We start from the raw sequence: 23,509 nt of genomic DNA, 5'->3' as shown, positions 1-23,509 counted from the left end.
GTTCAACGCCCAGCTCTTAACCACGATGAGAATCTAGTCTATGTTTCTTCCTCAGTTTCCCATCCATCCACAGCCCCACTGCCTGCTCTTTGGTTCCTTCCCAGCTTCTCCCCTCTCTAGTCCCTCTCCTTGGTTGAGCCTTCACCTTCGAAGTTTCCTGATAAGCCACAATCTTGGTGCCTTACTTGCTTTCATCAAACAGCCAAAGGGATTCTATGGGCCATTTGCCCAAGCCTCCATTTTACAGATGGAAGGACTGAGGCCAGAGAAGGGAGGGATTTCCTCAAGATTACCTTGTGAGAGGGAGGTGCGGTCTTCCTGTAACCCGAATTGGCCTTATCTTGTCCAGGACTAAATTCTTGGGGTGCCTAACTTTAAAAAAAAAAAAAAAGGACTTTTTTGGCCTAATATAAGGTTGGTACAAAAGTAGTTGTGGTTCTCGCCATTACATTCAACAGCGAGAACCACAATTACTTTTTTTTTTTGAGACAGAGTCTAGCTCTGTCACCAGACTGGAGTGTAGTGGCACAATCTCGGCTCACTGCAACCTCTGCCTCTTGTGTTCAAGCAATTCTCCTGCCTCAGCCTCCTGAGTACCTGGGATTACAGGCACGTGCTGCCATGCCCAGCTAATTTTTGTATTTTTGGTAGAGACGGGGTTTCACCATGTTGGCCAAGATGGTTTCGATCTCCTGACCTCGTGATCCACCCATCTCGGCCTCCCAAAGTGTTGGGATTACAGGGGTGAGCCACCGTGCCCAGCCCACAATTACTTTTGCACCAATACATAGAATTATGTTTCCCAATTGAGAGGACATCCGAGATGTTCAAGGAAATTAAGGTCATTGGAGGTAATCCAAGGGCTTCCAATATCCTAACTGACCTGGTGAGGAGTGGGGGTGCAAGGGGTCCCTTCCCAGTTCTCTTTTCATCAATGCTCTTGATGAAGAGTTTGTTGCTAATGTGTCTTTAACATCTTTCTAGCCTTTGCTTACCTCCCTTTCAAAGAGAAAGTGGGGCCTGAGCTTCAGCACCTCCTCGGGCAGCAGTATCTTGTTAGACTATATTATTATTATTGTGGTTAAAGATACATTGTTAGAATTTAATAACACTTATTTTCATTGTATTTATTTTAATGGTTACCTTCTGTTTATAGTAATGTGATGCTGGCTTTCCATTTATGGTAATAACATATCTTTTTAAAAACAAGCCACTTAAGTAAATCAAAAACATGAAAAAATAAGAGTTGATTTAGAGTAGGCTATTCAGCAGATATCCTTAGCTGATGGACAGATAGGGTCAGGTTCTCCATGGAGGCTGAAGAGAGGCTGAGGTCCGGGAAACTGACTTGGAACTGGAGTCAGGGACAGAGCTGGTTGTCTTGTTTTGTGCGGGCATGTCTGCACTCTCTTCCCCTGCGCCTGCCCACTTCTACCAAGCCCCCAGAACCTTCGAGACTCTATCCCTCCCTCTGGCTGTCTCTGATCTCCACTTCCCAAGCTCCAGCACCCTCGCTGTGGGCTTCCCATTTTTCCTCTTTAAATGTATGTGGCGCCTGGTGTCCAAGGAGGCTCACACGGGGCCTCGCCCAGCAGCATTCCACAAGTGCAGGACCTGCGGGGTACTCAGCCAGAGGGGTCAGCCTCCACCCTGCATTATGTTTTGGCAGCTGAAGGGTGAATGTGGAGCCCTTCTCCTTCTCCTTCTCTTCCAGAAATTCCATCGTGAGAGACTTCCTCTCCTTGGGTGAAGCTTTGCTCACTCTGTGTCCCTTTGAAACTGTGGATCCAGGGATTTTTCTTCCAGCCGCGTGCCTACTCTTTAAGAGTCCCGGTGACGCGATGAAGTTTCTGAAAGGACCAGACATCCCCGGAGTCCTTACAGGGACAAATCCATTTCCTGGAATGTAGGCAAGGAAAGACAGCCACTTCCTGCCTCTCAAAACTCTGGCTGGTGGCTGGGTGCAGTGTCTATATCTGTCATCTCAGCACTTTGGGAGGCTGAGGTGGGAGGATCACTTGAGGCCAGGAATTGGAGACCAGCCTGGGCAACATGGTAAGAGCCCAGCTCTACCAAAAACAAAACAAAACAAAACAAAAAAAACAAAAAAAAAAACACAAAAAACAAAAGCAAAACCAAACAACAATAACAACAACAAAAACGACAACAGAAAACATTAGCCAGGCATGATGGCGCATGCCTGTGGTCCCAGCTACTCAGGAGGCTTAGGTGGAAGGCCTGGATTGCTTGAGCCCGGGAGGTCGAGGCTACAGTGAGCCGTGCAGGAGGTGGGGCTACAGTGAGCTGTGCTTGTTGACCAGGTTTGTCCAGCCTGGTCAACAGAGCGAGACCTTGTATCAAAAACAAAACAAAAACAAAAAGACCCCCCTCCCCCCAAACTCTGCCCAGTGGCCTGACTACCAACATCCACACACAAGACAGGAGTAGGGTCAGCTCCTTCCTATCAGTCACTCCTTAGTGAGAATCAGCTGGCCAAGGAGCCTCCTGCAAAGCTGATGTGTGCTTGAATGCCTGGGGCCCACGGGGATAGGGTGTGGAAGCTTCAAGCTGGGACTCAAAACATAGTTGCCAAGGGAAGAGAAGTGGGCGACCCGAGCCCTTGTCATCAGCACTTTCACTTGGGCTGTCAGCTTTGATCTGCTTGCTTGTCCGTTTTGTCTGGGGCAGGGCCGGGTAGTTGTTTAGAGGAGGCTCAGAGGTTAAAAGTCTCAGGCAAGTCATGTCAGGGGTTGGAACGAGCCGGTGCTGCTGTGGCAGCAGTACAGAGAAGAAAAGATAAGCTCCCCAGCCCCGCAAGAACCTCAGCCCTCAGGCCGGAGACACAGATCGGGCCCCTAGCAATCAAGTTATTTGCATCTGACCTGAGGTCAGGCGCCTCCTTGCTGAAAGTCCCCTTATCTGCAAGTCAAAGGAGGGTGTGTTCCCCAGGCTTTCAACAGGTACTTCTCCCGGCAAAGGGAAGCCCAGGAGCCGGGACGGGACCGAGGATCTCACCCCAAGCCCTGCGGTTGGGCCCTGGGGTCAGCTGAAAGTTCCCCTGGAATAAATACACTTCGGGTCCAGCATGCCCCTCTCCTCACTCCCGCAACGGTATTCCGAATTCAGACGCAGCGAGGGCCCGCGAGCAGAGCGGGAGGTGGTCGGAGGCAGAGGAAGGGGAAATGGGCAGAGGGTGGGCCCAGGGACCCCCAGACAAGGCCTGGACGCGGGGCTGGAGGCGGAGGCCGAAGCTGGCGGGAGGCGAGGGGCAGCCCGCGGAGGAGACGCGCTTCTCGGCAGCAGCGGCGGCTGGAGACGCGAGGGGCGGAGGTTTGGGGAGGAGGAGGGAGCGCGGGGGAGGGGAGGGACGGACGGCGGCGGAGGTGGGGCCGGCGGGCTGGCGGGCGTGCAGCTGCCGCCGGCGTCGCGGGGCTCCAGGCTGCGGGGCGGACGTAGCGCCGAGCGATCCACCGCGGAGCCACGCGAGGCCGCCCGAGCCCCAGCCCCGGCTCCGGTCCCGGTCCCCGCTCGGAGCCCCGAGCGAGCGCCGCAGCCTCGCGCCGCGGTTCCCCGTACGCGCCGCCACCGCCGGGAAGGCAGCCGGCGTCGGGCAAGTTGCGAGCGCGCCCCTCCGACCAGGAAAGTTTCCCCCGGCCGCTGGCGGGAGTTGGCGCGGGGTCCAGCCGCCGCAGCTGGAAGGTATGGGGCCCCGCACCTCCGTGCCCTCCGCACGCCGCCGCCGCGCCCCCGGGGACCTGGGGACCCCCGCGCGCCGCCCTGGGGGTGCTGCTGGACGCGGCCAGGGAGTGGGGTGGAGTAGGGATCCCAGGACGGTCCCGGGAAGCCCAGCAACCAAGTTCCACTCAAACTAGCACGCCGGGGCTGGGGGGGCCGGGGACGGTCTCACCCCGTGCCTGCCAGGAGTCCGCGGAGGGCCGGGGGCTGCGCCCAGGACAGGTGCAGAGCCGGTGGGCTCCCAACGCTCCGGGTGGGGAAGTGGGGGCTTCTGGAGAACGGCGTGGGGTGGCAGGTGTGGTTGCAAGGTTCGGGGTTTCGGCCAGGGCTGCGCCTGGAAAGGGGCTGCGCGCCACGCCACTCGGTAGGAGAACAGGGAGGGACCAGGAACTGGGAGCGGCGATGAGGGCCGGGAGGGCTGTGGGGCCCGGCAGCGGCACGGAAGGCAGGCTGCCTTTGGGGTCCCTGGCAGCCGGGCGGGGCGGAGGCGCCACGCGTTCCTCCAGGACCCGCGTTATTCCTTAGGTGTGTGCGGTTTGGGGAAGCGGAGACTCCGTGGGGTGCTGGGTGGGTGGGAGGCTCGGGCACGTCCAGATTTAGGAGGCAGTGGGAGCCAGTTGGGAGGGTGCTCGGCTCGGGCGGGATCGCGCCGGCTCCGGGTCCTGCTGGAGTGAAGTGAGTGGGCTCCCGCCAGGGGGCGCACTGCCCCGGCCCTCGCTCGCAGGAAGCGCGTTCTGGCTCCTGTGAGGCAACTGCGCCGACATCCAGGACGCAGGGACCACAGACACCCAACTTACGCGGGGTCCCGCCCTGAGGAGCCCGCCCTATACTAGCCAGACGGGGGAGCGGGACTGAGGGTGAGGCGAAGGGTTCACAGTTATAAACTGCGCCGTGGGCTGGAAAGGCTGGGAGTCAGATGTGATTTTTGTTGGGGAGGCTGTCAGGGTAAATGGATGATTAAGAAATTTACTCCCGGAAAAAGACGTAAGAAACTACAGCGGCGTGTTGGTGCAGAGAGAGTGGGTTGGGGAATTAACTTTTTGGCGGTTCTTGGAGTTGCAGAAACCCAAACCCCAAAATGCATGCACCCTTTTTGTAAAAGTTGCACCTTTGTCCCCTGGATCTGGCCGAATCCCAGTCTGGTGAAGGCAGAATGGGGGTCTTGGGGTATCCTCTCTCTGGGCACAAGTAAACTGGGAGGCACAGGGTGGGCGGTGGGGGATGGGGCCTTAAAGACTTCAGCAGTCCAGGCAGAAGTGTTAAATTTCTCAGCAGTCAACGAGCCCCTGGCCCCCACCCTCACCCCCTGGGTCTGGGGTCTCTAGGCCACATTCTTCTGGTCATTTCACAGTTATTGGTGGAAATCTGCCCTGGGCCCCAGTTATCTGGCCTCAGGGTCCCTGTATGTTGAGTCTCTGTGTCTGTGCCTTGGGAAGTCGATGGCTGCTTGCATCTGTGAGGAGTGTCATCTTTGTCATGTGCGGGGCTAACATTGAAGGGATACTGGAGGGACTATTGCCTCATCTTTCTCTCCAGTTCCCTCACCCTTCCCCTCATCCCAAGTGAGTGCAAAGGAGCAAGTCATAGAATATGCCGTGGCCTCATTGTGGTTGGTAGAAGTTTTCATCTTTCTCTTGGCTGGTAACCTGTGCTCCTTGGGCAGCCCCCCTCCTGCTCCCATGTCCTTAATGTCCCTTACAAAAGTGGGGGAAATGGGGGTCCCTTAAAGAGATGAGGTTCCTCTGTTCAGTGTAGTCTGCCACATGTTTTTGTTGGATGCTACTGAAATGCTCCAGGACGAAGTTGCCATAAAGACAGATCAGCATGATTTTTATTTTGAATAGAAGAGGAGGAGGAGAGAGGAGAGAAAGGAAAGGGTGGAGAAGCCTGCTGTCTCTGGATAGGTCTTTAAGACATTCCAGGGGGCTGGAAAACAAAAGAAGTATTTTTGTTGTGTTTTGCTTTTAGTGACTCTTGTTTTTCTGTGGAGGGAAGCCTGCCTGGACCAACCCTGCCTTGGAACCTGCCTGGGAGCATGGGGCCCCTAGAAGGCCAGTGTTTTCTGTGCTCTGTCCCTCCCTTCTTCTCCCCCCCCCCCCCCCCCCTCTCCTGAATTGGAGAGGGAATTGAAACTCCCCAAGGGCTACTAAAGTCTGTGTTTGGGCTTGAAGTATCTTGTGTGGGCTCAGTCTTCTCCCAGGCAAACTCCAAGATCTCTGATTTAGCAACATTTCAAGTCTTGGGCACTCTGTTTCCTTGTCTCCCTTGTCCCCAAACCCATTCAAACAGCCAGTATATGTGGTGCTTTTACCCAACCCCAGGCTGAAATAGTAGCACATCATTGAAAGCTCCAGGACACTTTCTAGAAGCGGAAGTTAGTTGGGTTTAGGATACCTTGGGATTGGGTTTAGGACACCTTGGACCGAGTCCAGGAAGGAACCTTCTGCTCTTTAAAAAATGAGATTTTAATGGTCTGAGGGGTGTGTTGGAGGACAGGGTGCTGGGTAGGGATACGGGATTAATTCAAGGATTTGTGGGAGGGGGTGCCAGGAAGAAGGAAAATAGCAGATTTGAAGTCTAGCTCTTCTGGGTCATCCATGTGGCCTTGGGCAAGTTATTTCCCCTCTTGAGCCTGCTTCTTCAGTCTGTAAAATGAGTATATTGGCTGAGGAGATTCTGAGCCATCTTGCAACTTAGAGCAGGAGAGTCTAACCTTATAGGGGTCTGGGCAGCCCTGCTCCATTCCTTCCGCCTTCCATTCAGTGGAAGGCGCCTCTATGGGCTGGCTTGCCTCTCTCTGCCCGCCTGTACACAGCAAAATCCCGCGTTGAATGAATGCAGCAGTTTCAGAAACCAGCTCCTGTCATCAGAGCTGAAGGACAGAGTGCCCAGGAGTTTTGGGTAGAGAGGAGAATGTCTATAACCAGTCCCTGCTGGGAGCCCCATGTTAGTCTGCAAGCTCGCACCCCACTCTTCCTTGGGAAGAGCCCTTTCGGTTCCTGGGCTGCAGGTTTTACGGACCTCTCCCTTTCTGGAGGGCTGCTCTTCTGGCCTGTTTCATCAGCCATTGAGAGGGAAAATCAGGAACATTTGTTCATGCTCAGCTGGGGTCCAGCTACGGGAGGGAGCCTTGGAAACCAGCGCTCTGGTCCCACGGAGCAGATGACGCCCATCGATCAGGCATTTCTACCACCTGATGCCGTTGAGCCATTGCACCAGCTTGGGCTCCTCCTGCCACCCAGGCTGGCACCTTGGACCTGCATTAGCGCTCCATTTGAGGGCGTGGGGGTGGATCATGAAACACTTTTTGTGAAGAGTGGGAGAGTAAGATGGTGAGCCTGTGTTTGCAGCTGGCAGGGCTGGTCTTTCATCTGGGCGCTTGTTGTCTTGAGATCCAGCCCTTGCCCCTGGTCTGCACCCGAGACTACTGCCTTAATTAGTGAATTCAACAACTTAGAGATGAGCAAAAACATGTTCACTGGTGGTGGGCAAGTATGTACAAAAGGCAACAGGATGGAGCAGAAAGGTAGCTGAACCAGGCATTAGGAGACTTGTGTTCTAGCCCGGATACTGTTACATATGGAGCGATGTGGCCTTGTGTGAGTCACAGCCCCTCGCTGAGCCTCAGTTTCTCTATTTCTTTAGAGGCAGCAGTGCAGGTGGTTAGACTGCCTGGATTTGCCTGTCGGCTTTATCCTTCATATCAGTTGTGTGACCTTAGACCATTTAACCCCTGGTGCCTCCATTTCCTGATTTGTAAAATGGAACTAGTAATACCCCATCAGATTGTTGTGGGTAGTCTTTGAGATGAAACTAGTAAAACATTTAGCATCATGCCTGGCATGTAGTAAGTGCTCAATAAATGTTCACTATTACCATCATTGTCATGATTATCATTATTACTATTGTAAAATGGGAAGGATTAACTTTGATTAACTTTGGTCCTTTCTAGTTTTCTGGGGCTGGATTGTGTGTGTGTGTGTGTGTGTGTGTGTGTGTGTGTGTGTGTGAGAGAGAGAGAGAGAGGAACAGAGAGAGAAAGTCTGTCTTTGGGTTAGAAGGCAAGGGTGAATAAGCTGCTTTTTTGGTTCTTTTCTCTGCCTCACTGAGGGGCTTCTGAATCTTGTGACTATGCTCATGGTAGCCCCGTCCCCATGGCAAGAAGCCCATTTTGACGTCACTGACAATATCCTGGCTCCTGGCAGTTGAGGGATGATATTTCAACAGCTAGCATTCGCCCATCCTTTCCCTTCTACCCTTTGTTTCCCACCCTTCACCATGGTATGACAACCATATGTGCAGGTAATGTGTTTAAGCTGATCAGCCTCTCCCAGAGTCACCCAAATAAAAGCCTATCTTCCTAGAAGACACTTTCGACTTTAAGATAAATAATCTGGTTCTTCTGTTGTGTTGCTTTATGTCTGGCTGGCCCTGAATCCCTTTTTGTGGTCTGCTCCAAGGATGTGGGCTGGGCCGGGTCTGTGGCCTAAAGCTTTGGACCTTATTGACCATGCTGGCTGAGGCAGCCTCTTCTAGCAGCTTGAGAGGGGACAGGCCAGCCAGGCTGGGCCTCTGCCTCATCTTGTTCCAGCAAGGCTGCTGCTCTGAGCTATCCCAGAGATGATTATCATGGGGGCAGACACTTGGGGAATGCTGCCTGCTGTCCGCCAGGAGCTTGACAATGCCTCATCCTGTCTCCCCCTACAAGGATGGTTTAGATATTGCCCCCATTCTGTAGATTAGAGAGTGAAGGCTCAGAAGAGTAAGTGGTGGGATTGGGATTTGATCCTAGGTTGATCTGATTCTCTATCCTGTGTGCTAAACCACTATATTATATTTCCTCTTGTATCAAAACCTCTTGTGAGCCGAAAAGCCCCAGGAAAGATATCTCTTAGACTGAGTCAGGCCCCCTCCTCCCCGCCTTTGATCATCCAGGCTCAGAGCACCTTATGAGATTCTGTTTTTGTCCTGCGTGGATTACTCAGGCATCTTGGGGACAGTGATGAGTAAGAGTTTTTTGGGACATGGCTGCTTATGGAGGGGTTGGGGGGGATGATCTTATTAAACAACAAAAGGTTGTAATGAAAAGAGGATGCATATTGGAGTCACAGATCTGAAATTTGAATCCTGATTCTGCAATTTACTGGCTGTGTGGCCTTGGCTTCCTTATCTGTGAAAATCAGAATAACAGCAACCACAGATGACTCTAAAATCTCAGTGCCTTAACAAAACGATTAACTTCTGATCACATTACTTGTCTAACATGGGTCTCTGTTCCACACGGTCACGCAGGGACCCAGGCTTCAAAGATGACTCCACCATCTTTGTAACTGCTCCTTCTAAAACATGAGGCATCCAAAGTTACTGCAGATGGGGAAGAGGGAGAAGGGAGAGCCACACTAATACTCAGCTGCTTTGGCCAGGCTGTGACACACATCACTTCACCTCCAGCACCTTGGTCAGAACTGTCATCTGGCCCCAAACCAGCCCCCAGGGAGGCCTGAGAATGTAAGGAAGTACATGGATATTTGATGAGCACTAAGTCTCTGCATTTACATTTACCCTAGTAGAGTGCTTTAAGATCAATCGAGATGATGCATTTAAAGCTTCTAGTATAGACCTGGTATGTTGTTGGTTGTTAACACACAGAAGCTTCCTTTCCCTAATAATCCCTGATGTGCATTGCTCTTTATAGATTACAGACTGTGTATATTGAAATTATTTCTGGGCAGATCATATTGTGCCTATAATATACCAGAGGGAGGTGAGTCCATGCATGGCAAGGGCACTAGAAGCCGGGCCCTGGATCTTCAGCCCAGTTCTCCCATGACTTCCTTTGGCTTACTGAAGTGTACTACTCTGAGAACGTTTTCCAGCGTGTCTCCCAGGATGTTTCAAAACCCACTTCTGCTCCTGTCTCCTCCCCCCATTCCTCAATAGTGTGGAGTATCTGTATTCATTTTATGGATGGTGAGGAGGGGAGGTTGCAGGAACTATCTGGAAACTAAGGGAGAAAGTTCTGGCCATGAGGTGAGACAAGCCAGAGTCACAGGTATTCATAGTGAGAGCCATAAGAATTGGGACACTACATTTGGGCTGCTTGGGGAATTGCCGTGCAGCCAAGTTTTGGGATATCCCTCCAAGGCACACCTGGTGCTACCTGCAGCTCCCATCCACCTACGTACCTCCATGCTGACCCATTGTGTCCTTGTGAGAGTGGGCAGGGAAGTGGAGGGCCCTGCTATAGTTTGGTTTGTTTGACCTTCCAAATCTCGTGTTGAAATTTGATCCCCACTGTTGGAGGTGGGGGGTGTTTGGGTCATGGGGGCGGATCCCTCATGAGTGGCCTGGTGCCCTTCTTCAAGCAAGTTCTCATGCTGTCAGTTCCCAGGAGAGCTGATTGTTAAAGAGCCTGGCTCCTCCCTGCCCTCTCTCTTGCTTCCCCTCTCACCACGTGATGTCTGCACATGCCAGCTCCCCTTCACCTTCCACCGTGAGTGGAAGCAGCCTGAGGCCTTCTCCAGAAGCACATGCTGGCACCATGCTTCATGTACCACCTGCAGAACCATGAGCCAAATAAACCCTTTTCCTTTATAAATTACCCAGCTTTGCATATTCCTTTATAGCAACACACACGGACTAAGATGGGGCCCTGGGAGGCTTTCCAGGTCTGCTTTTCTGTGGACAGTAAGATGTCCAGACCTAAGTTCAAATCCTGACTGCTCTATTTAACACTTGTCCATCTCTCTCAGCCTGTCTCAGTTTTCTCCTCTGGCAAGAATACAGGAAAGCTAAAAAGCGAGTCAAGTGCCTGGCACATAGTAGGTGTCATGTTTGCACCTCTTCTCTCCCCCTTGAGTAAGAGGAAGAGCTGCCCTTGGCAAGGGAACAGTGCCTGGGGAGATGCTAGAAGTGGGCACATGTGCTTGGACTCCTGGTCCTTGGATGGAGAGGCCCCCACTTCCCTTCCCAGCAGCCTTGGGCTGGACTCTTGTGTTGGCTTCCATCTGAAATGGGAGAAGAATTTGGAGCCCTGGGTCTTGGATTTAGGCCCAACTTTTCCTGTCTAACTCCCACGGCGGGTGCAGGGCTGGAGGTGTTGCTGAGAGAGGCTCCCCCACCCCGCCCTGTGTTACTGCCTCTCCTTCTGGGGGGACAGATTGCAGCGTGCTCTAGTGGGCCAAGTGCACTGGGCCACCTGCTGCCTGACATTTAGGGCTACCCCAGCAGGGCAGGCCTGGGGAACTTGCTCATTGGCTGGTGTCTTAGCCCTTTGGGGAATGAGGCATTTCTCCAGTCAAAACAGAAACGCCACCCTCCATGGTCCCTGTGGGGAAGAGCTGGGCAGGCTGGACACGGGGAGTGGAGGGGCCTGTGGTTAGAAAGAGGATGGTCTCTCAAGACAGGATTCTGAGATGTGCACATGTGTGCACATCTCCTGAGCATAGTGGACACTTGTTCCTGGGGTCATTGAAGAGTGCAGCCTTCCCCTGCAGCTGGATTTACGCTGACTCAGGCACGGAGGCCAGGGATGGCTGTGACTGTGGCACCTTGGGGCCCTCAGACACTTCACTCACTCCTGCATCCAGTCCTCGGCTTCTGTGGTGCAGGGGCAGCAGCTCTGAGGCAGCTCCATAGCTCTGTGAGATGGCTTATTGGTTTCTTGCGGCAGCCGTGACAGCACCATAAACTAGGTGGCTTAAAACAACAGAAACTTATTCTCACAGTTCTGGAAGCTAAAAGCCTGCAGTCAAGGTGTTGGCAGGAACATGCTGTCTCTGAGGGCTCTAGGGAAAGGTCCTCTTTGCCTCTTCCTAGCTTCTGGTGGTTACTGGCAACCCTCTGTGTTCTTTGGCTTGTAGATGCCTCCCTCCATCATCGCATGACATTTTTCCTGTGTGTCTGCCTCTCTTCTTCTTATAGGGACACCAGTCTTGTTGGATTAGAGCCCACCCTAATGACCTCCTCTTAACCTGATTACATCTATGAAGTTCCTGACAGCCAGGAGTTAGGCTGTCAACATATCTTTTTGGGGTACACAGATCAACCCACAGAGGTGGTAGTATTATTGCTCTATTTACAGTCAAGGAAGTCAGCGCAGAGAGCTTACGTAATTTGCCCAGGTTCATACACCTATATACAACTAGTAAGTGACTGGTAAATTACTCTCTGTACATTTCATTCCTCTTACCGTTACAGTAGGTTTGTATACCTACCTCATGGCCTAGTCCTGAGCATAAAAGGAGGTGAATGTCTGTGTCAAAACACACTTAGTCCACAGCTAAGTGTTTGCCAGTTGTGTTATCCGTCTTTGCTCCCTAGATGGGATATCTCCCAGGAAACATCAGCGTATAGAAATTACAACCAGTTGGAGCTAGAATGTTTTCTAGAAATAATTGAGTTGACTGAATGAAAGGCACCATTTGCATTCTTTCAACTCGCCTTTCTGGAGTTGCCTGCCAGCTCCATCTCCTCGCAAGTTGAGAATATCAGATGAGATGGATTTTTCTTGCTTGATAATTTTCCTGGGTTCCATTTTAGCACCAGAAGTCATGGTGGCTTTTGCAATTTGGGCTTCTCTCCCCAGGAAAGTATCTGGGCATCTGAATAGGGAGGGTCCCTAGAAGGCTCAGTAGGTGACGCTCAGCTCCAGAGCCCTTCCCTCGGGGCAGGGAGGGTTTGGGGGTTCAGCTGTGGAGGCTGGAGGACTCTGATATGCAGCCTCATCTGGGTGCAAGGAAGCAGGGGAGGCAACCTGCTGCGGAGGGTTAGGACACATTCTGAACACAGCGCCTGGGTTCAAACGCCAGGTCAGCCTCACACTATGACCTTTGTTTGATCTTTGACAAATCACTTAAATTCTCTCTGACTCTGTTTTAACTCATCAGGGTTGATTAAAATGCATAAATGTATCTCTTGGGATGGAATGTGGTACATGAAAAGTATTCAATGAATGTTAGGATTACTTTAAATATTTTATTTGTCATCTGTTTTCCTCCATAGAGTGAGGGCGGAGATGTTTCTGTTTGGTTTTCCATGGAGCCTGCAGTGTGGAGCTCAGTCCCTGGGGTTGAACCGATGCTCATATGCTGAATGAATGAGGAAATGAATGATTGAATGAGTAGATTCTTAGCTATAGCTTCTTTGGGATTCCATCCCTCCTTGCTATGTACCAAGGCCTCTGCCCCTAAGCCCCTCTTATGTGGGGGCATGAGGAGGCCATAGCACCAAAGCCCAAAGAGAGCCATAGAATGCCATGAAAATGCTCAGGGCGTCCAGGACAGAAGGGCCACCTCATGGATACAAAGGACAAGTTGGGTTGGAGGATGAGGAGAAGCTGAGAAGGGGGGCTGGGAAGATTGTGGTCACCGCAGGAAGCAGGTCGTGGTGGCTGAGTGGGAAGATCACATTTAGAATGTGGGGTTTCTCCCATGACACAGCCACCAGAGGCACTCCCGACGTCTCCAGCACACCAGAGAGGCCCGCCCTTCTCCAGTGTGGTAAATCAATAGGCGTACCTCATTTTAGGGAGCCCGATCTATGAAAATGCCAGCTGGATTCAAAAGTCTTCATTCAATCTATAGACAAGTTAACTCAAAGGTTCCCACTGCTTCCTTCTGCCTTAAAAATAAATTCCATTTACGGAAGTTCAGCTTACACACTTTGTTAGGAAAACATCTGCTGTGTAATGTGGTCATGTTAGCCGCCTTGCTTAAAACCCTTCGATGGATTCTCGGTTGTGTTCAAAAGGCTTTCATGTGGCCTCTGCCCCCTCCCCAGCCAAACCTCACTCCATCTTCTCCAGCCCATCTGCCGTTTGTTTTCTTCTCTTGCTCCTACCTTCATGGACAAGTCTTTGTGACCTTCTTCCCCTGGACTGTTTTTCCTCCCTCTTTAGTTACCTGACGCCTCCTCATCCTTTGGATCCCAGCCCCCGCATTACCTCCTCCAGGAAGTCCTGCTTGACTTCCTAATGGGCCAAATTCCCCATCTGTAGGCTCAGATGGCTCCACAGTCCTCTCCTTGGTGGTATTTTGTCACTCTTGGATGATTGTTGACTTCTCTGTGCAATTTTTTTTTCCTAACATCTATTTCCTCCACTTTGGTGTAAGCCCAGGAAGGCAGGGGCAGTGCCTGTCTCTTCATCCCTGTATCCCAGGCACCTGGCAGGGTCTCAGAAGGTGCCTGAGAAATTCTCTTGCCTTCTCTCCATTTTCTCCTCTGCAAGCCAGTCTTTTTTAGGTTGTTCTGGTGGTTACTGGTAATCCTCCGTGTTCTTTGGCTTGTTGATGATCACAGCTAATATGTATTGATTACTTGCAGGGTGCCAGACCCTCACAAATCAGATCTCATCCACCAATAGAAGAGTTTTTTACAGTGGGAACGCTGGAGCCCACCGGACTTGAGCCCCAGCTTTATCACGTACCTGCTCTGCAGCCTTGGACAAGCTCCTCAACCTCTCTGTGCCTCATTTTCCCATCATAAAATGGGACTAAATATAACAGCTAACTTATGAGTTGTGAGGATTACATAAATTAATTCATGTAATATTTGTTTTTCCAGTTTTGGAGGCTGGAAGTCTATGACCATAGTGTTGGCAGGTTTGGTTTCTTCTGACTTCTGTCTCCTTGGCTTGCGGATGGCCACTTTCTCTCTGTCCTCACACAGCCTTTCCCTGGTGTCTCCTGTGTGCCCAGAGCTCCTCTTCTAAGAATACCAGTCAGATTGGATTAGGATCCTTAAGGCCTCACTTTAACTTAATTACCAAAACATTCACATTCCAAAGTGCTAGGGGTTAGGGTTTAAATATGAGTGTGCAGGGAGCACAATTCAGCTGCTAATATCTTCGAATTCAGTACTCTATCCCCATTTTATGGTTGAGAAAACCAGGGCACAGAGAGGTTAAGTCACTTGCCCGAGGTCACACAGTGCTAAACGAGTATGGGAATGTAAAACACAGGAAGTCCGAACCTGGAGCCTGCACTCCACCACCAGATGGTCTGTTTCCTGGCTCTGCTCCTCTGCAGATCCCCACAGTCTTCCCTTTTGGAGCTGGTTTGTTTCTTAACAGCAGAGTGGGGAGGAAATCAGGATCCAGGGGTCTGTGTGACTTATCTCCTGGTCCTTTGCTCCTGTCCAGCCTTGAATCCCTCGTTTGGTGGCGGCTGCCAAAACTACGAGGGAATGGGGGCCTTGACTTCTGCATCTAGGCTGTGAGGGAGGTGGAGGCCGCAATGGGGTGGGATAGCAGTCAGAGATCCCAGGACGTGAGGCGGGTTTCTTGATTCCAGGGTTTCCCTCTTTCCATATCTTTTTTTTTTCCCAGGAATTGTCTGCTCTTTGAAAATAATCATGTCTGGTTGGGCACGGTGGCTCATGCCTGTTAATCCCAGCACTTTGGGAGGCTGAGGCGGGCAGATCGCTTGAGGTTAGGAGTTCGAGACCAGCCTGGCCAACATAATGGAACCCCGTCTCTACTAAAAATACAAGCAATTAGCTGGGTATGGTGGCGGGTGCCTGTAATTCCAGCTACTCTGGAGGGTGAGGCAGGAGAATCACTTGAACCCGGGAGGCAGAGGTTGTAGTGAGCTGAAATTGCGCCAGTGCATTCCAGCCTGGGCCACAGAGCCAGGCGAGACTCTGTCTCAAAAAGAAAAGAAAATAATCATGTCTCCTGGTGAAAGACTTAGGAAAAAATAAAGAGTAACAGCAAGAGAATGTAGAAATAGAACAAAAGCATATTCAATGGAAGGTCACTCTCAGTCTTACACCAGTCTCTGTGCCCAGAGAAAGCCCTGGGCTGCTCTTTGGGGTTTCCAGCCTGCCTTCAGGCCAAGAGATTGAAGCGGGTGCTTGAGGTTGGAGGAACCAGAGGGAACAGCTATTCACCAAAGCCATGGAGGTTCTCCTGGGTAGACCATGGGACATGGGAGAGGTCCGTCCTTTTGGGATGAGTGCCTGGCATGCCACTGCATGGCCTGCCATGACGCAGTCATTGCCGACTGGTGGATTGAGCTGCTTGTCTCATGCACACCCCTTTCCTGTTGCCCCACCAAGCAGAGACACCTATGGTAGGGTGGCCACCGGGTCAATGGCCTATTCTCTTTGTCATGGTTGCCTGGCCCTCTCTGATCTCTTCCTGCCCCTTGCCTATCCCTGCTTGGTCCCCGCAAATATCATCTTGGCCTTTTCATCTCGTGGGGTGCAGGGGCCTGGGCTAGGTGGGGTTTGGGAAAGAGCCCTTGGGACCCTTTGGGGAGGATGTGTGACCGGGAGACCTGTGGGTCAGGACAGGGCATCTCTACCTTCCTCCAGTGTGCGATGAGGGTGTCAGTTGGCAGATCAAAGGGCTTTTTGTTGTTGTTTTATTTTCCTTTCCAGAGCCTTCTTGCTGGGAAAGCAGGCTGTAGAACCAAGGGGAACAGCTGCCACCTGTGTGTCCTGTGAGAGGGCAGGGCCAGCCAGGAGTGTGGGGCATCTGGCGCTGCTGAGGGGCTGGGACTGGGCCACAGGTGGGAGCTTGCTCCAGGGGACTCTGCTCCTAGAAACTGATGGGAATGTAGTGGCCGACCTCAGAGGCTGTGGGCCCGTAGCAGGACAGGAACGCCTGCGGAGTATTAGCAAAGAGTTGGGGGAGCTGCCCCACAGCCCCACCCTAGCCTGTGAATTTCTGTCTTCCACTGTTCCTCAAATGGAGTGATGGAGGGAGCACTGGACTGCGAGTCCAGAAAGCCTGAGCTTTAAGTCCAGTCTTGGTTTGGTTCTAACAAACTCTCATCTTCCCTCTGGACTTGTTTTTTGAGACAGAGTCCCGCTCCGTGGCCCAGGCTGGAGTGCAGTGTCGCGATCTCGTCTAACTGCAACTTCCGCCTTCTAGGTTCAAGGGATTCTCCTGTCCCAGTCTCCTGAGTAACTGGGACTACAGACATGCACCACCACACCCGGCTAATTTTTTTGTATTTTTAGTAGAGACGGGGTTTTGCCATCCCTCTGGATTTCTCGTCTCTCATCCACATCACGGGAGTGGGGCTGCTTGTTCTCCTTTTAGCTCCAGAGCCTCTGGGTCTCCCCTGAGAGTCTCAAACGGGGAACATGACCTCAGAGCCTTGTGTCCCCTGGAGAAAAGCTCTCAGGAAGCCAAGGCGTGGTTGTTGATGGAAGTGGGGATGCTGTTTAAATAAATTAAGAGCCGAAGAGGACAATCCATGGCATTCTTTTCAAGAGCTGGGATGATATGCATAACATTTCCTCCCTTTCATTTGATAATTTTTCCTTCTCAAAGCAGTTTAATGAAAGAAAGTGTCTGAAGATTTGCTGCACAATGAGCTCAAATACAAATATTCTGTTAAAAAGGTGGTTGCTATGTAATCGAATTTAAATAATGGGCAATTTTTGTTCATAGTCTAACCACTTACAAAGGTCTATTCAAACCTGTCTGAGACGTGTGTGAGTATGTGTGTGTGTGTAAAGAAAAATGACCTTACTGATAGAATCTTTTTGGAAAAAATAATAATGATGATGATAATATAGTTAAAGTTGTGTGTATGAGTTTGCGCGTGTCTGCTGGTGAGACATATGGGATTAACGTGAAATGCGCTGCTAGAAGGAAGTTCTAAAGGCAGCTGTAGAGTCCTCCTGGCATTTGAATGGGTGCTGTGAACAAGAGAAGCGAATAGTTTTGGAGTCCCATGGATCTGGGTTCAAATCCTGAGTTGGCCCCTACCAGCCACATGACCTTTGGCAAGTTATTTATTCCTTCTGAACCTGAGTTTCCTCATCTAGAAAAAAAGGGACAGCAAGAACAAGATCAAGTGCCTAGCGTGGTGCTGGGCATGGGAGCGACCTGCCAGGTTGACCCCTTCCCCTCCCCTCTGCGCCCTTCTCCTTCCTTTCCTCTCTCTGCTCTCTCCCTACTCCCTTCCCTTTTCTTCCTTTTGCTCTCCAGAAACAGCAGAATTTTTCCATGTACACACAGACCCATATATGTTATAGCTCATTCGATGCCCAGCAAGCCAATCGGAGTGGGATTTTTATCTCCATTTTACAGAATGGAGACCTGAGGTGCTGCAGTTATGGAATCGGGTAGATCACCCAGCAGGTGGAGGGGTATATGGGAAGCAGGAAATATTTGTCTGAAGCATAGCAAGGCCTGGCCTGCCTTTTCCCTTATATGGAAATTTTTGCCTGGGAGTATGTGGAATGCAGAAAGGGTCCTTGGTGTTGCTTGAAGTAGCCTGCTTCCCTGCTACCTTCCTTCCCTCCCTCCCTTCCTCCTTTCCTTCCTTTCTTCCTTCCTTCCTCCCTCCCTCCTTCCTTTCTCCCTTTTTTCCTTCCTTCTTTCTTTCTTCCCTCCCTCCCTTCCTTTCTTCCTTCCTTCCCTCCCTCCCTCCCTCCCTCCCCTCCCTCCTTCTTGTGCACTAGACTTTTAGTGAAGGTTTGAAGCTGAGGGTCGTCCATCCAGAGGGTAGTGACATGTCATCCAGCCCAGCAGTGCGCAGTGAACTGGTCTGTCTTAGAAACTGCTCAGCCATACTTGCCGTAGGAGCTCTCCCGGGTCCCTGACTCAGACTCCTCTTGTTCACTTCTCGTGTCTCAAGCTTTTTGCTTGTCTCAGGCCTGCTCTGTCCCTCTCTAAGGCCAATCAAGGACACAGAGTGTTTCTGCTGCCCTGGTCTCACTTGGAGGAGCCCCTGCCCCTGGCATGGTGACTCAGGCTTGGTACCGCTAATACGAAGAGAGCAAGAGGGTGGGAGGAGATGGCCTCTCCAGCACCCAACTCCTCATCCTTTCCTGCCATCCACTCTCCCATTGACAGAGACCCTTTCTTATGGGCCCTGGCTGGGGCCTTGGCTGAGAACATGATGGACCCACAGGCCGGGGCCTCCTTGTCTTGGACCTGCAGAGGGATGGCTTCATGGGGGGCCTGGCATCTGCTCTCACACTCCTGATGCTGCCTGATTCCCTGGGACTGAATTGCACTTCAGTACACGGAGGCTTCTTAGGAAACATCCTTCCAAGAGTCCTGCCTGGGGGCCGGCAGACCATTTTCCTGAGCCGCCTCTGCCTGCCTGCCTCTCCAGTTGGTCAGGGGAAGCTGTCAACAAAGGCAGCGCTTCCCCCTAAAAACTCAGTAGCCAATGATGCGTCTGGGTACATGCACATGCACTCGGGTGGGTTCTGTCAGGCCCCGAACTTGTACCTTAAGCCATCACCAAGGTTTGCATCAGGAAAAGTGTGACATGAAAGGCAGAGGGTAACAATGTCTTTGGGGTGAGGAGCAGCAGGATTAGATCAAGCGCTTCTGCCAGTTCAGTGGGCAATAGAGCCATGGGGTGCATTGGTTAGAGCCGAGGCCTGGGGTCAGGACATTGTGGACGCATTCCAGTCCTGTCTCTCTCTGGTTTGTGTGACCTCGGGCTGGTTACATCTTGGTGCGTCCTTGTCCTTCCATGTGACATGGGAAAACAGCAGGCAAGTGGTTGGGGAGAAGCCGAGCACGGTGCTGGTGGGGCTTCTGCAGAAACAGCCGAGTCCTTGGAAGTTTGAGGCCTCATGGGAAGATGTGTGCTCCGGGCTCGGAAATCCCCAGTTTTCGAGTTGCCCTTGGGTCATTTCCCATCAGCCCTATTCTGCCACCTCTGACAGCAACAGGCAGACTCCCAAAGCCTGCAGCCCTTTCGAAAGTTTCTGCAGTTGCTGGAGTCCTGCCTTACTTCCTGGTTGTGGACGGGCATGTCAGGTGCCTTCCTCAGGCCCAGAGCTCTGTAGAAGGAAAAGACTTCAGAGATGAAGATAAAACTGCTCCTGATGGAGGAACTGCTGTTGTAACACCACCCGAGTACCCGGTTTTGGGTACATTTTGCTGAAAATGGCCTCAAAAAGGCAGATTTGCAGATGTTAGGGAATTTTTAGATATTTTATTTTAGTTATTATTTTTTAAATTTTCAGCATGAGTGAGGGGAAAAGAGCGAGAAGGAGCCATCTGGCCTGGTTGAGAGGAGAAAATGAGATTGCTTGGTTTTCCTTTGCAGCAAAATGTACTGTGAGTTTTTCTGCAAATGTTAATAAAGACAGAAAGCAGTGAGACAACAGTGGCCTCCTGGGCTGCTGCTGGAAACACCTCCAGAGTGGGGCCTCCTCCCTGGGTTTGTGTGTATTATCGCTTCAGAAAAGGCCAATTTTCAGGGATGTCAGATCACCAATCTCAGTTGCATTCGAGAAAACCTCTTTCTTCTAGCCCAGAGATCAACAGGGGAACGTCTGCTCTGGGCTGCAGTCTTGTCTCAGCCTGGGTGCTGTCTCCCCTGTTTACTGCTTAGCCGGGAAGAAGTGAAACAGATGTGATTGGTTTGAGATGAATGAGGTTACCGTCATGTTTCTGGCCTTCCCAGTGGTCCCTAATTGGTTGCAAAAAACTCCATGGAGTCGGAGGAGAGAGCTCTGGCTTAGAAATGGGGGTGTAGATTCAAGTTCCAGCTTCGACCCAGCCTCATCACATGACCTTGGACAAGGCAGTACTCGTCTTCGGGCCTGTTTACCATCTATAAAAACCAGGACAAAAAACCAAAACCTAACACACAAACAAAAACAAGCCAGGGTTGGGATAAATTATCTTCATAGCTAGCTTTGCAGGGGTGGCATGGGAAATAGAATCAAATAAGCCAAATAATGGCGTCAGGTGTGGATTTAGTTCTTTCCCTGCTTCTCTTATAGTCACCCTGGGTATGAGAAGGCTGGGCTGCTTAAGAAAGTAGCAAGGGTACTTTCTTAAGTACCTTTGGCACTGCTACTCCAAAGAGCAGGGGTAGCATGGTGTGGTAGTACCTGGATGGCAGATACTTTTCATCTCAAACGCCAATGCTGATCGATTGGTAGGGCCTGTCTGAGTGCAGCTGAAGGGTGGATGAGCCTGTTTTACCCAGGCTCAGCAGGAAGGAGTGCCAAGATCAATTATTGATGTCTGTCATGGTTGGAGGAGGGTGGAGTGCTAGCGAACAATAGGTGGGGAATAGATGGGGTGAACTTTGGGGTGCTGGGTATAGAGTGTAGGGACTGGGGCACTTGAATGCCCTGTCACTGGCTTTGTTGCTCTATGACCTAAGATGAGGGTCCAATATGGGGCTGAATTTCAAAAGAATCATAAAATAATCATGCATGGGCATTTTTCTTCTTCAGGAAGTCTGGTTGGTACTGTAGAGTTGAGCTAGTGCATTGCTGAGCATGTGTATTTTGAAGAGGCCATTCAAGTGATTTTAATATAATTTCATCCTGGTGGAGAAACAGTAAATAAACCACTGACAACCTACTCAGGCTCCAATTCACTCATCAGTAGAGAGTAGGGTTTTCCTCATTGTACTGCACTGGAGCCCTGAGGCTCCAATGAGCTCACGGAGAAGATGGTCTGAGCAGTAGCTAAAATAAATGAAGTGCACAGGCCAAGGATACAAAATGATGGCATGTATGATTCTACTTATATAAAGTTCAAAGTCAGCAAGAGTATCTATGGGAGTCAAAGTCACAACAGTGATGCCCTTTGAGCATGAGTTAGGGGGTGTCCAGGAGGGGCACGAGGGGCTCCTGGGTGCTGTGTGTTCATCCTCTCATCCTGGCTAGTGGTAACATAGGCAGGCTCAGTTTGTGAATGTTCGTTGAGCAGTACACTTCAGATCTGTGTACTCTTCCCTCTCTGTTATACTTCGACGAAAAAAAATTCTATTAATGAAACAAAAAACAGCTAAGCTGATTCTAATCAGTTGAAAGAGTGAGAGAAGGTGCATAAAACCCCAGATTTCTGGTTTCCTTGACGCATGGCATGGTCTGGTGGCAAATGTGGGCTGGGGGTAAGCAGCAGCCGCCCCACGTGGGTGGGGCACGTTGCTGTCTTCTGTTTTGGTTCGGAGTTCCTGCTGGGATTTGAGTGTGAGACCCAAGACTAAATGCTTCTCTCTGGGACTCCCAGCCTCTGTCAGGGAGTCTTTGCAGATGAATGCTGGGTGAGTTAGAAGGGAACAGACGTCTCCTGGTCATACTGGGGTTCAATCCTGACTCCACCTAAACTTACTATCTTGGTGATTTGGGGTGAGTTATTCAGCCTCCCTGAGCCTCAGTTTACCCACTTGTAAAGCAAGGAGAGTAGTACCCACACCAAAATATTGTTTTGGCCAGAAGCAGCCGCTCATGCCTGTAATCCTAACACTTTGAGGGGTAAGGCGGAAGGAATGTTTGAGGCCAGGAGTTCAAGAGCATCCTGGGCAACACTGGGGGCCCTGTCTCTACAAAAAATAAAAGAACAAAAATTAGCTGCAGATGGTGGTGCATGCCTGTTGTCCCAGCTACTTGGGAGGCTGAGGCAAGAGGATTGCTTGAACTGAGGAGTTAGAGGCTGCAGTGAGCTCTGATTGTACTGCACTCCAGCCTGGGCAACAGAATAAGACCCTCTCTCAAAAAATAATTGTTTTGGGGTTAGGGCAAGATTATGATTAGAAAATGCACAGTGTGCCTGGGCAGCAGAGATGCCCAGCAGAGCTTCGTTTGCCCACTTTCCCCACTGCTTGCCTGGTGCTACCCCTTGTGCCTGTCAGGAAGGGAGACTCAGTTCTTGGGGAGGAGTCACCTGGACCCAGCCTTCCCGTTGCTCATGTCAGGGTGAGATGTGGGAAACCCATTCTTGGGGCCCTGGCAGTTCCCTCCTCCCTGGCCCAGCCCTGTGTCCCCAGCCAGCTGGCACTGAAGAACGAGGCCTTTCTCTGACTGGTCAGGGCTAGAGGCCCAGGCGAGGTGGTGGCTGTAGCTCCCAGCAGCTGATTCTGCTGGCCACAGCGCCAGGCTATCCCACAGGCGAGCATCTGCTTTGCCTTGTGGGGCAACCGGCAACTAGGAACATGCCAGCTCCCTGGCATCTTTTCTCCATCCTGCCTGCAGCAGCCAAGAGCAGCCCTGCCTAAAAGAGACAGCTCTCTGGGGCACAGAACTTCAGCAAGGAGCTCACTGCTTTAATCTCAGCTGCCTTCTCAGCTTTTTTAAATCCCAGATATCCCTTGGGCAGGGAGATGTGGGGACCAAGGGACTTCCCTCTTCTAAGACTCAGTAGCCTTATCTGGAAAATGGGTGTGAATCGTAGCAGCTTCTTAGGGCTGCTACGAGGAGGGACTATTTGTACTGAGCCTCGTTGCTGCTCAGGAATCTTAAATATGATCGCGAATATGACTGTTGCCATTATGACTGGTTACGAGGCAGCATCAGGGGAAGCCATTTGGGTTGACTTTGGTATAAAGGATGTGGTTTGAAATGGCCTGTGTCTCAGAACAATCTGTTTTGGTTTATTCTACTGTGGGAATTTGAGAATGGCCCAAATGTTTCTCCTCTCCCCCACCTCTCTCAGCACTCAGATTTCCTCACTCCTGCACTCATCTCGTGCACGCTCACAGGCTACCTTCACACTTGCTCACTCTCATCTTTCCACACACAGAGTGCAGGTGGAACTTCCAGTGGCCCCAGTGCTTTTCCTTCTACCTCAAAGGCTCACACTGTTTCCACTACACACACACACAAACACGTATCCGTGGTCATTCTCACACTGAAACTTCTCTCCCTCTCTCTCATCCCCCTAGTTCTCTCCCTCACCCGCAGCAGAGCTGCAGGGTCAGAAGACTCGGTTCTCCCTCTGTCTCTTACTAGCCAGCTCTATGGCTGTGTGATATGGGCCGAGTCACTCAGCCTCTCTGGGCCCTGGTTTCCTTCCTCTCAAAACAGACAAACTACTCGTTTATGTTTG

The 23,509-nt window shown here is 51.2% G+C and overlaps 1 protein-coding gene across 2 annotated transcripts in view; it reads left to right on the top strand.

Moving 5' to 3' along the window:
* The first annotated feature begins 3,424 nt into the window (after positions 1-3,424).
* The window catches only part of TSPAN18 (tetraspanin 18), a 203,022-nt gene continuing 182,937 nt past the window's right edge, over positions 3,425-23,509 (top strand). For both annotated transcript variants that reach the window (XM_023215789.2, XM_023215788.3), the window contains exon 1: positions 3,425-3,699. The gene's annotated coding sequence lies outside the window, so the exon portion shown is untranslated. The remainder of the gene's footprint in view (positions 3,700-23,509) is intronic.

This window comes from Piliocolobus tephrosceles, chromosome 13 (assembly GCF_002776525.5).
Source record: "Piliocolobus tephrosceles isolate RC106 chromosome 13, ASM277652v3, whole genome shotgun sequence".
Classification (NCBI taxonomy): Eukaryota; Metazoa; Chordata; class Mammalia; order Primates; family Cercopithecidae; genus Piliocolobus; species Piliocolobus tephrosceles.
This window is presented reverse-complemented; position numbering and strand designations above follow the sequence as displayed.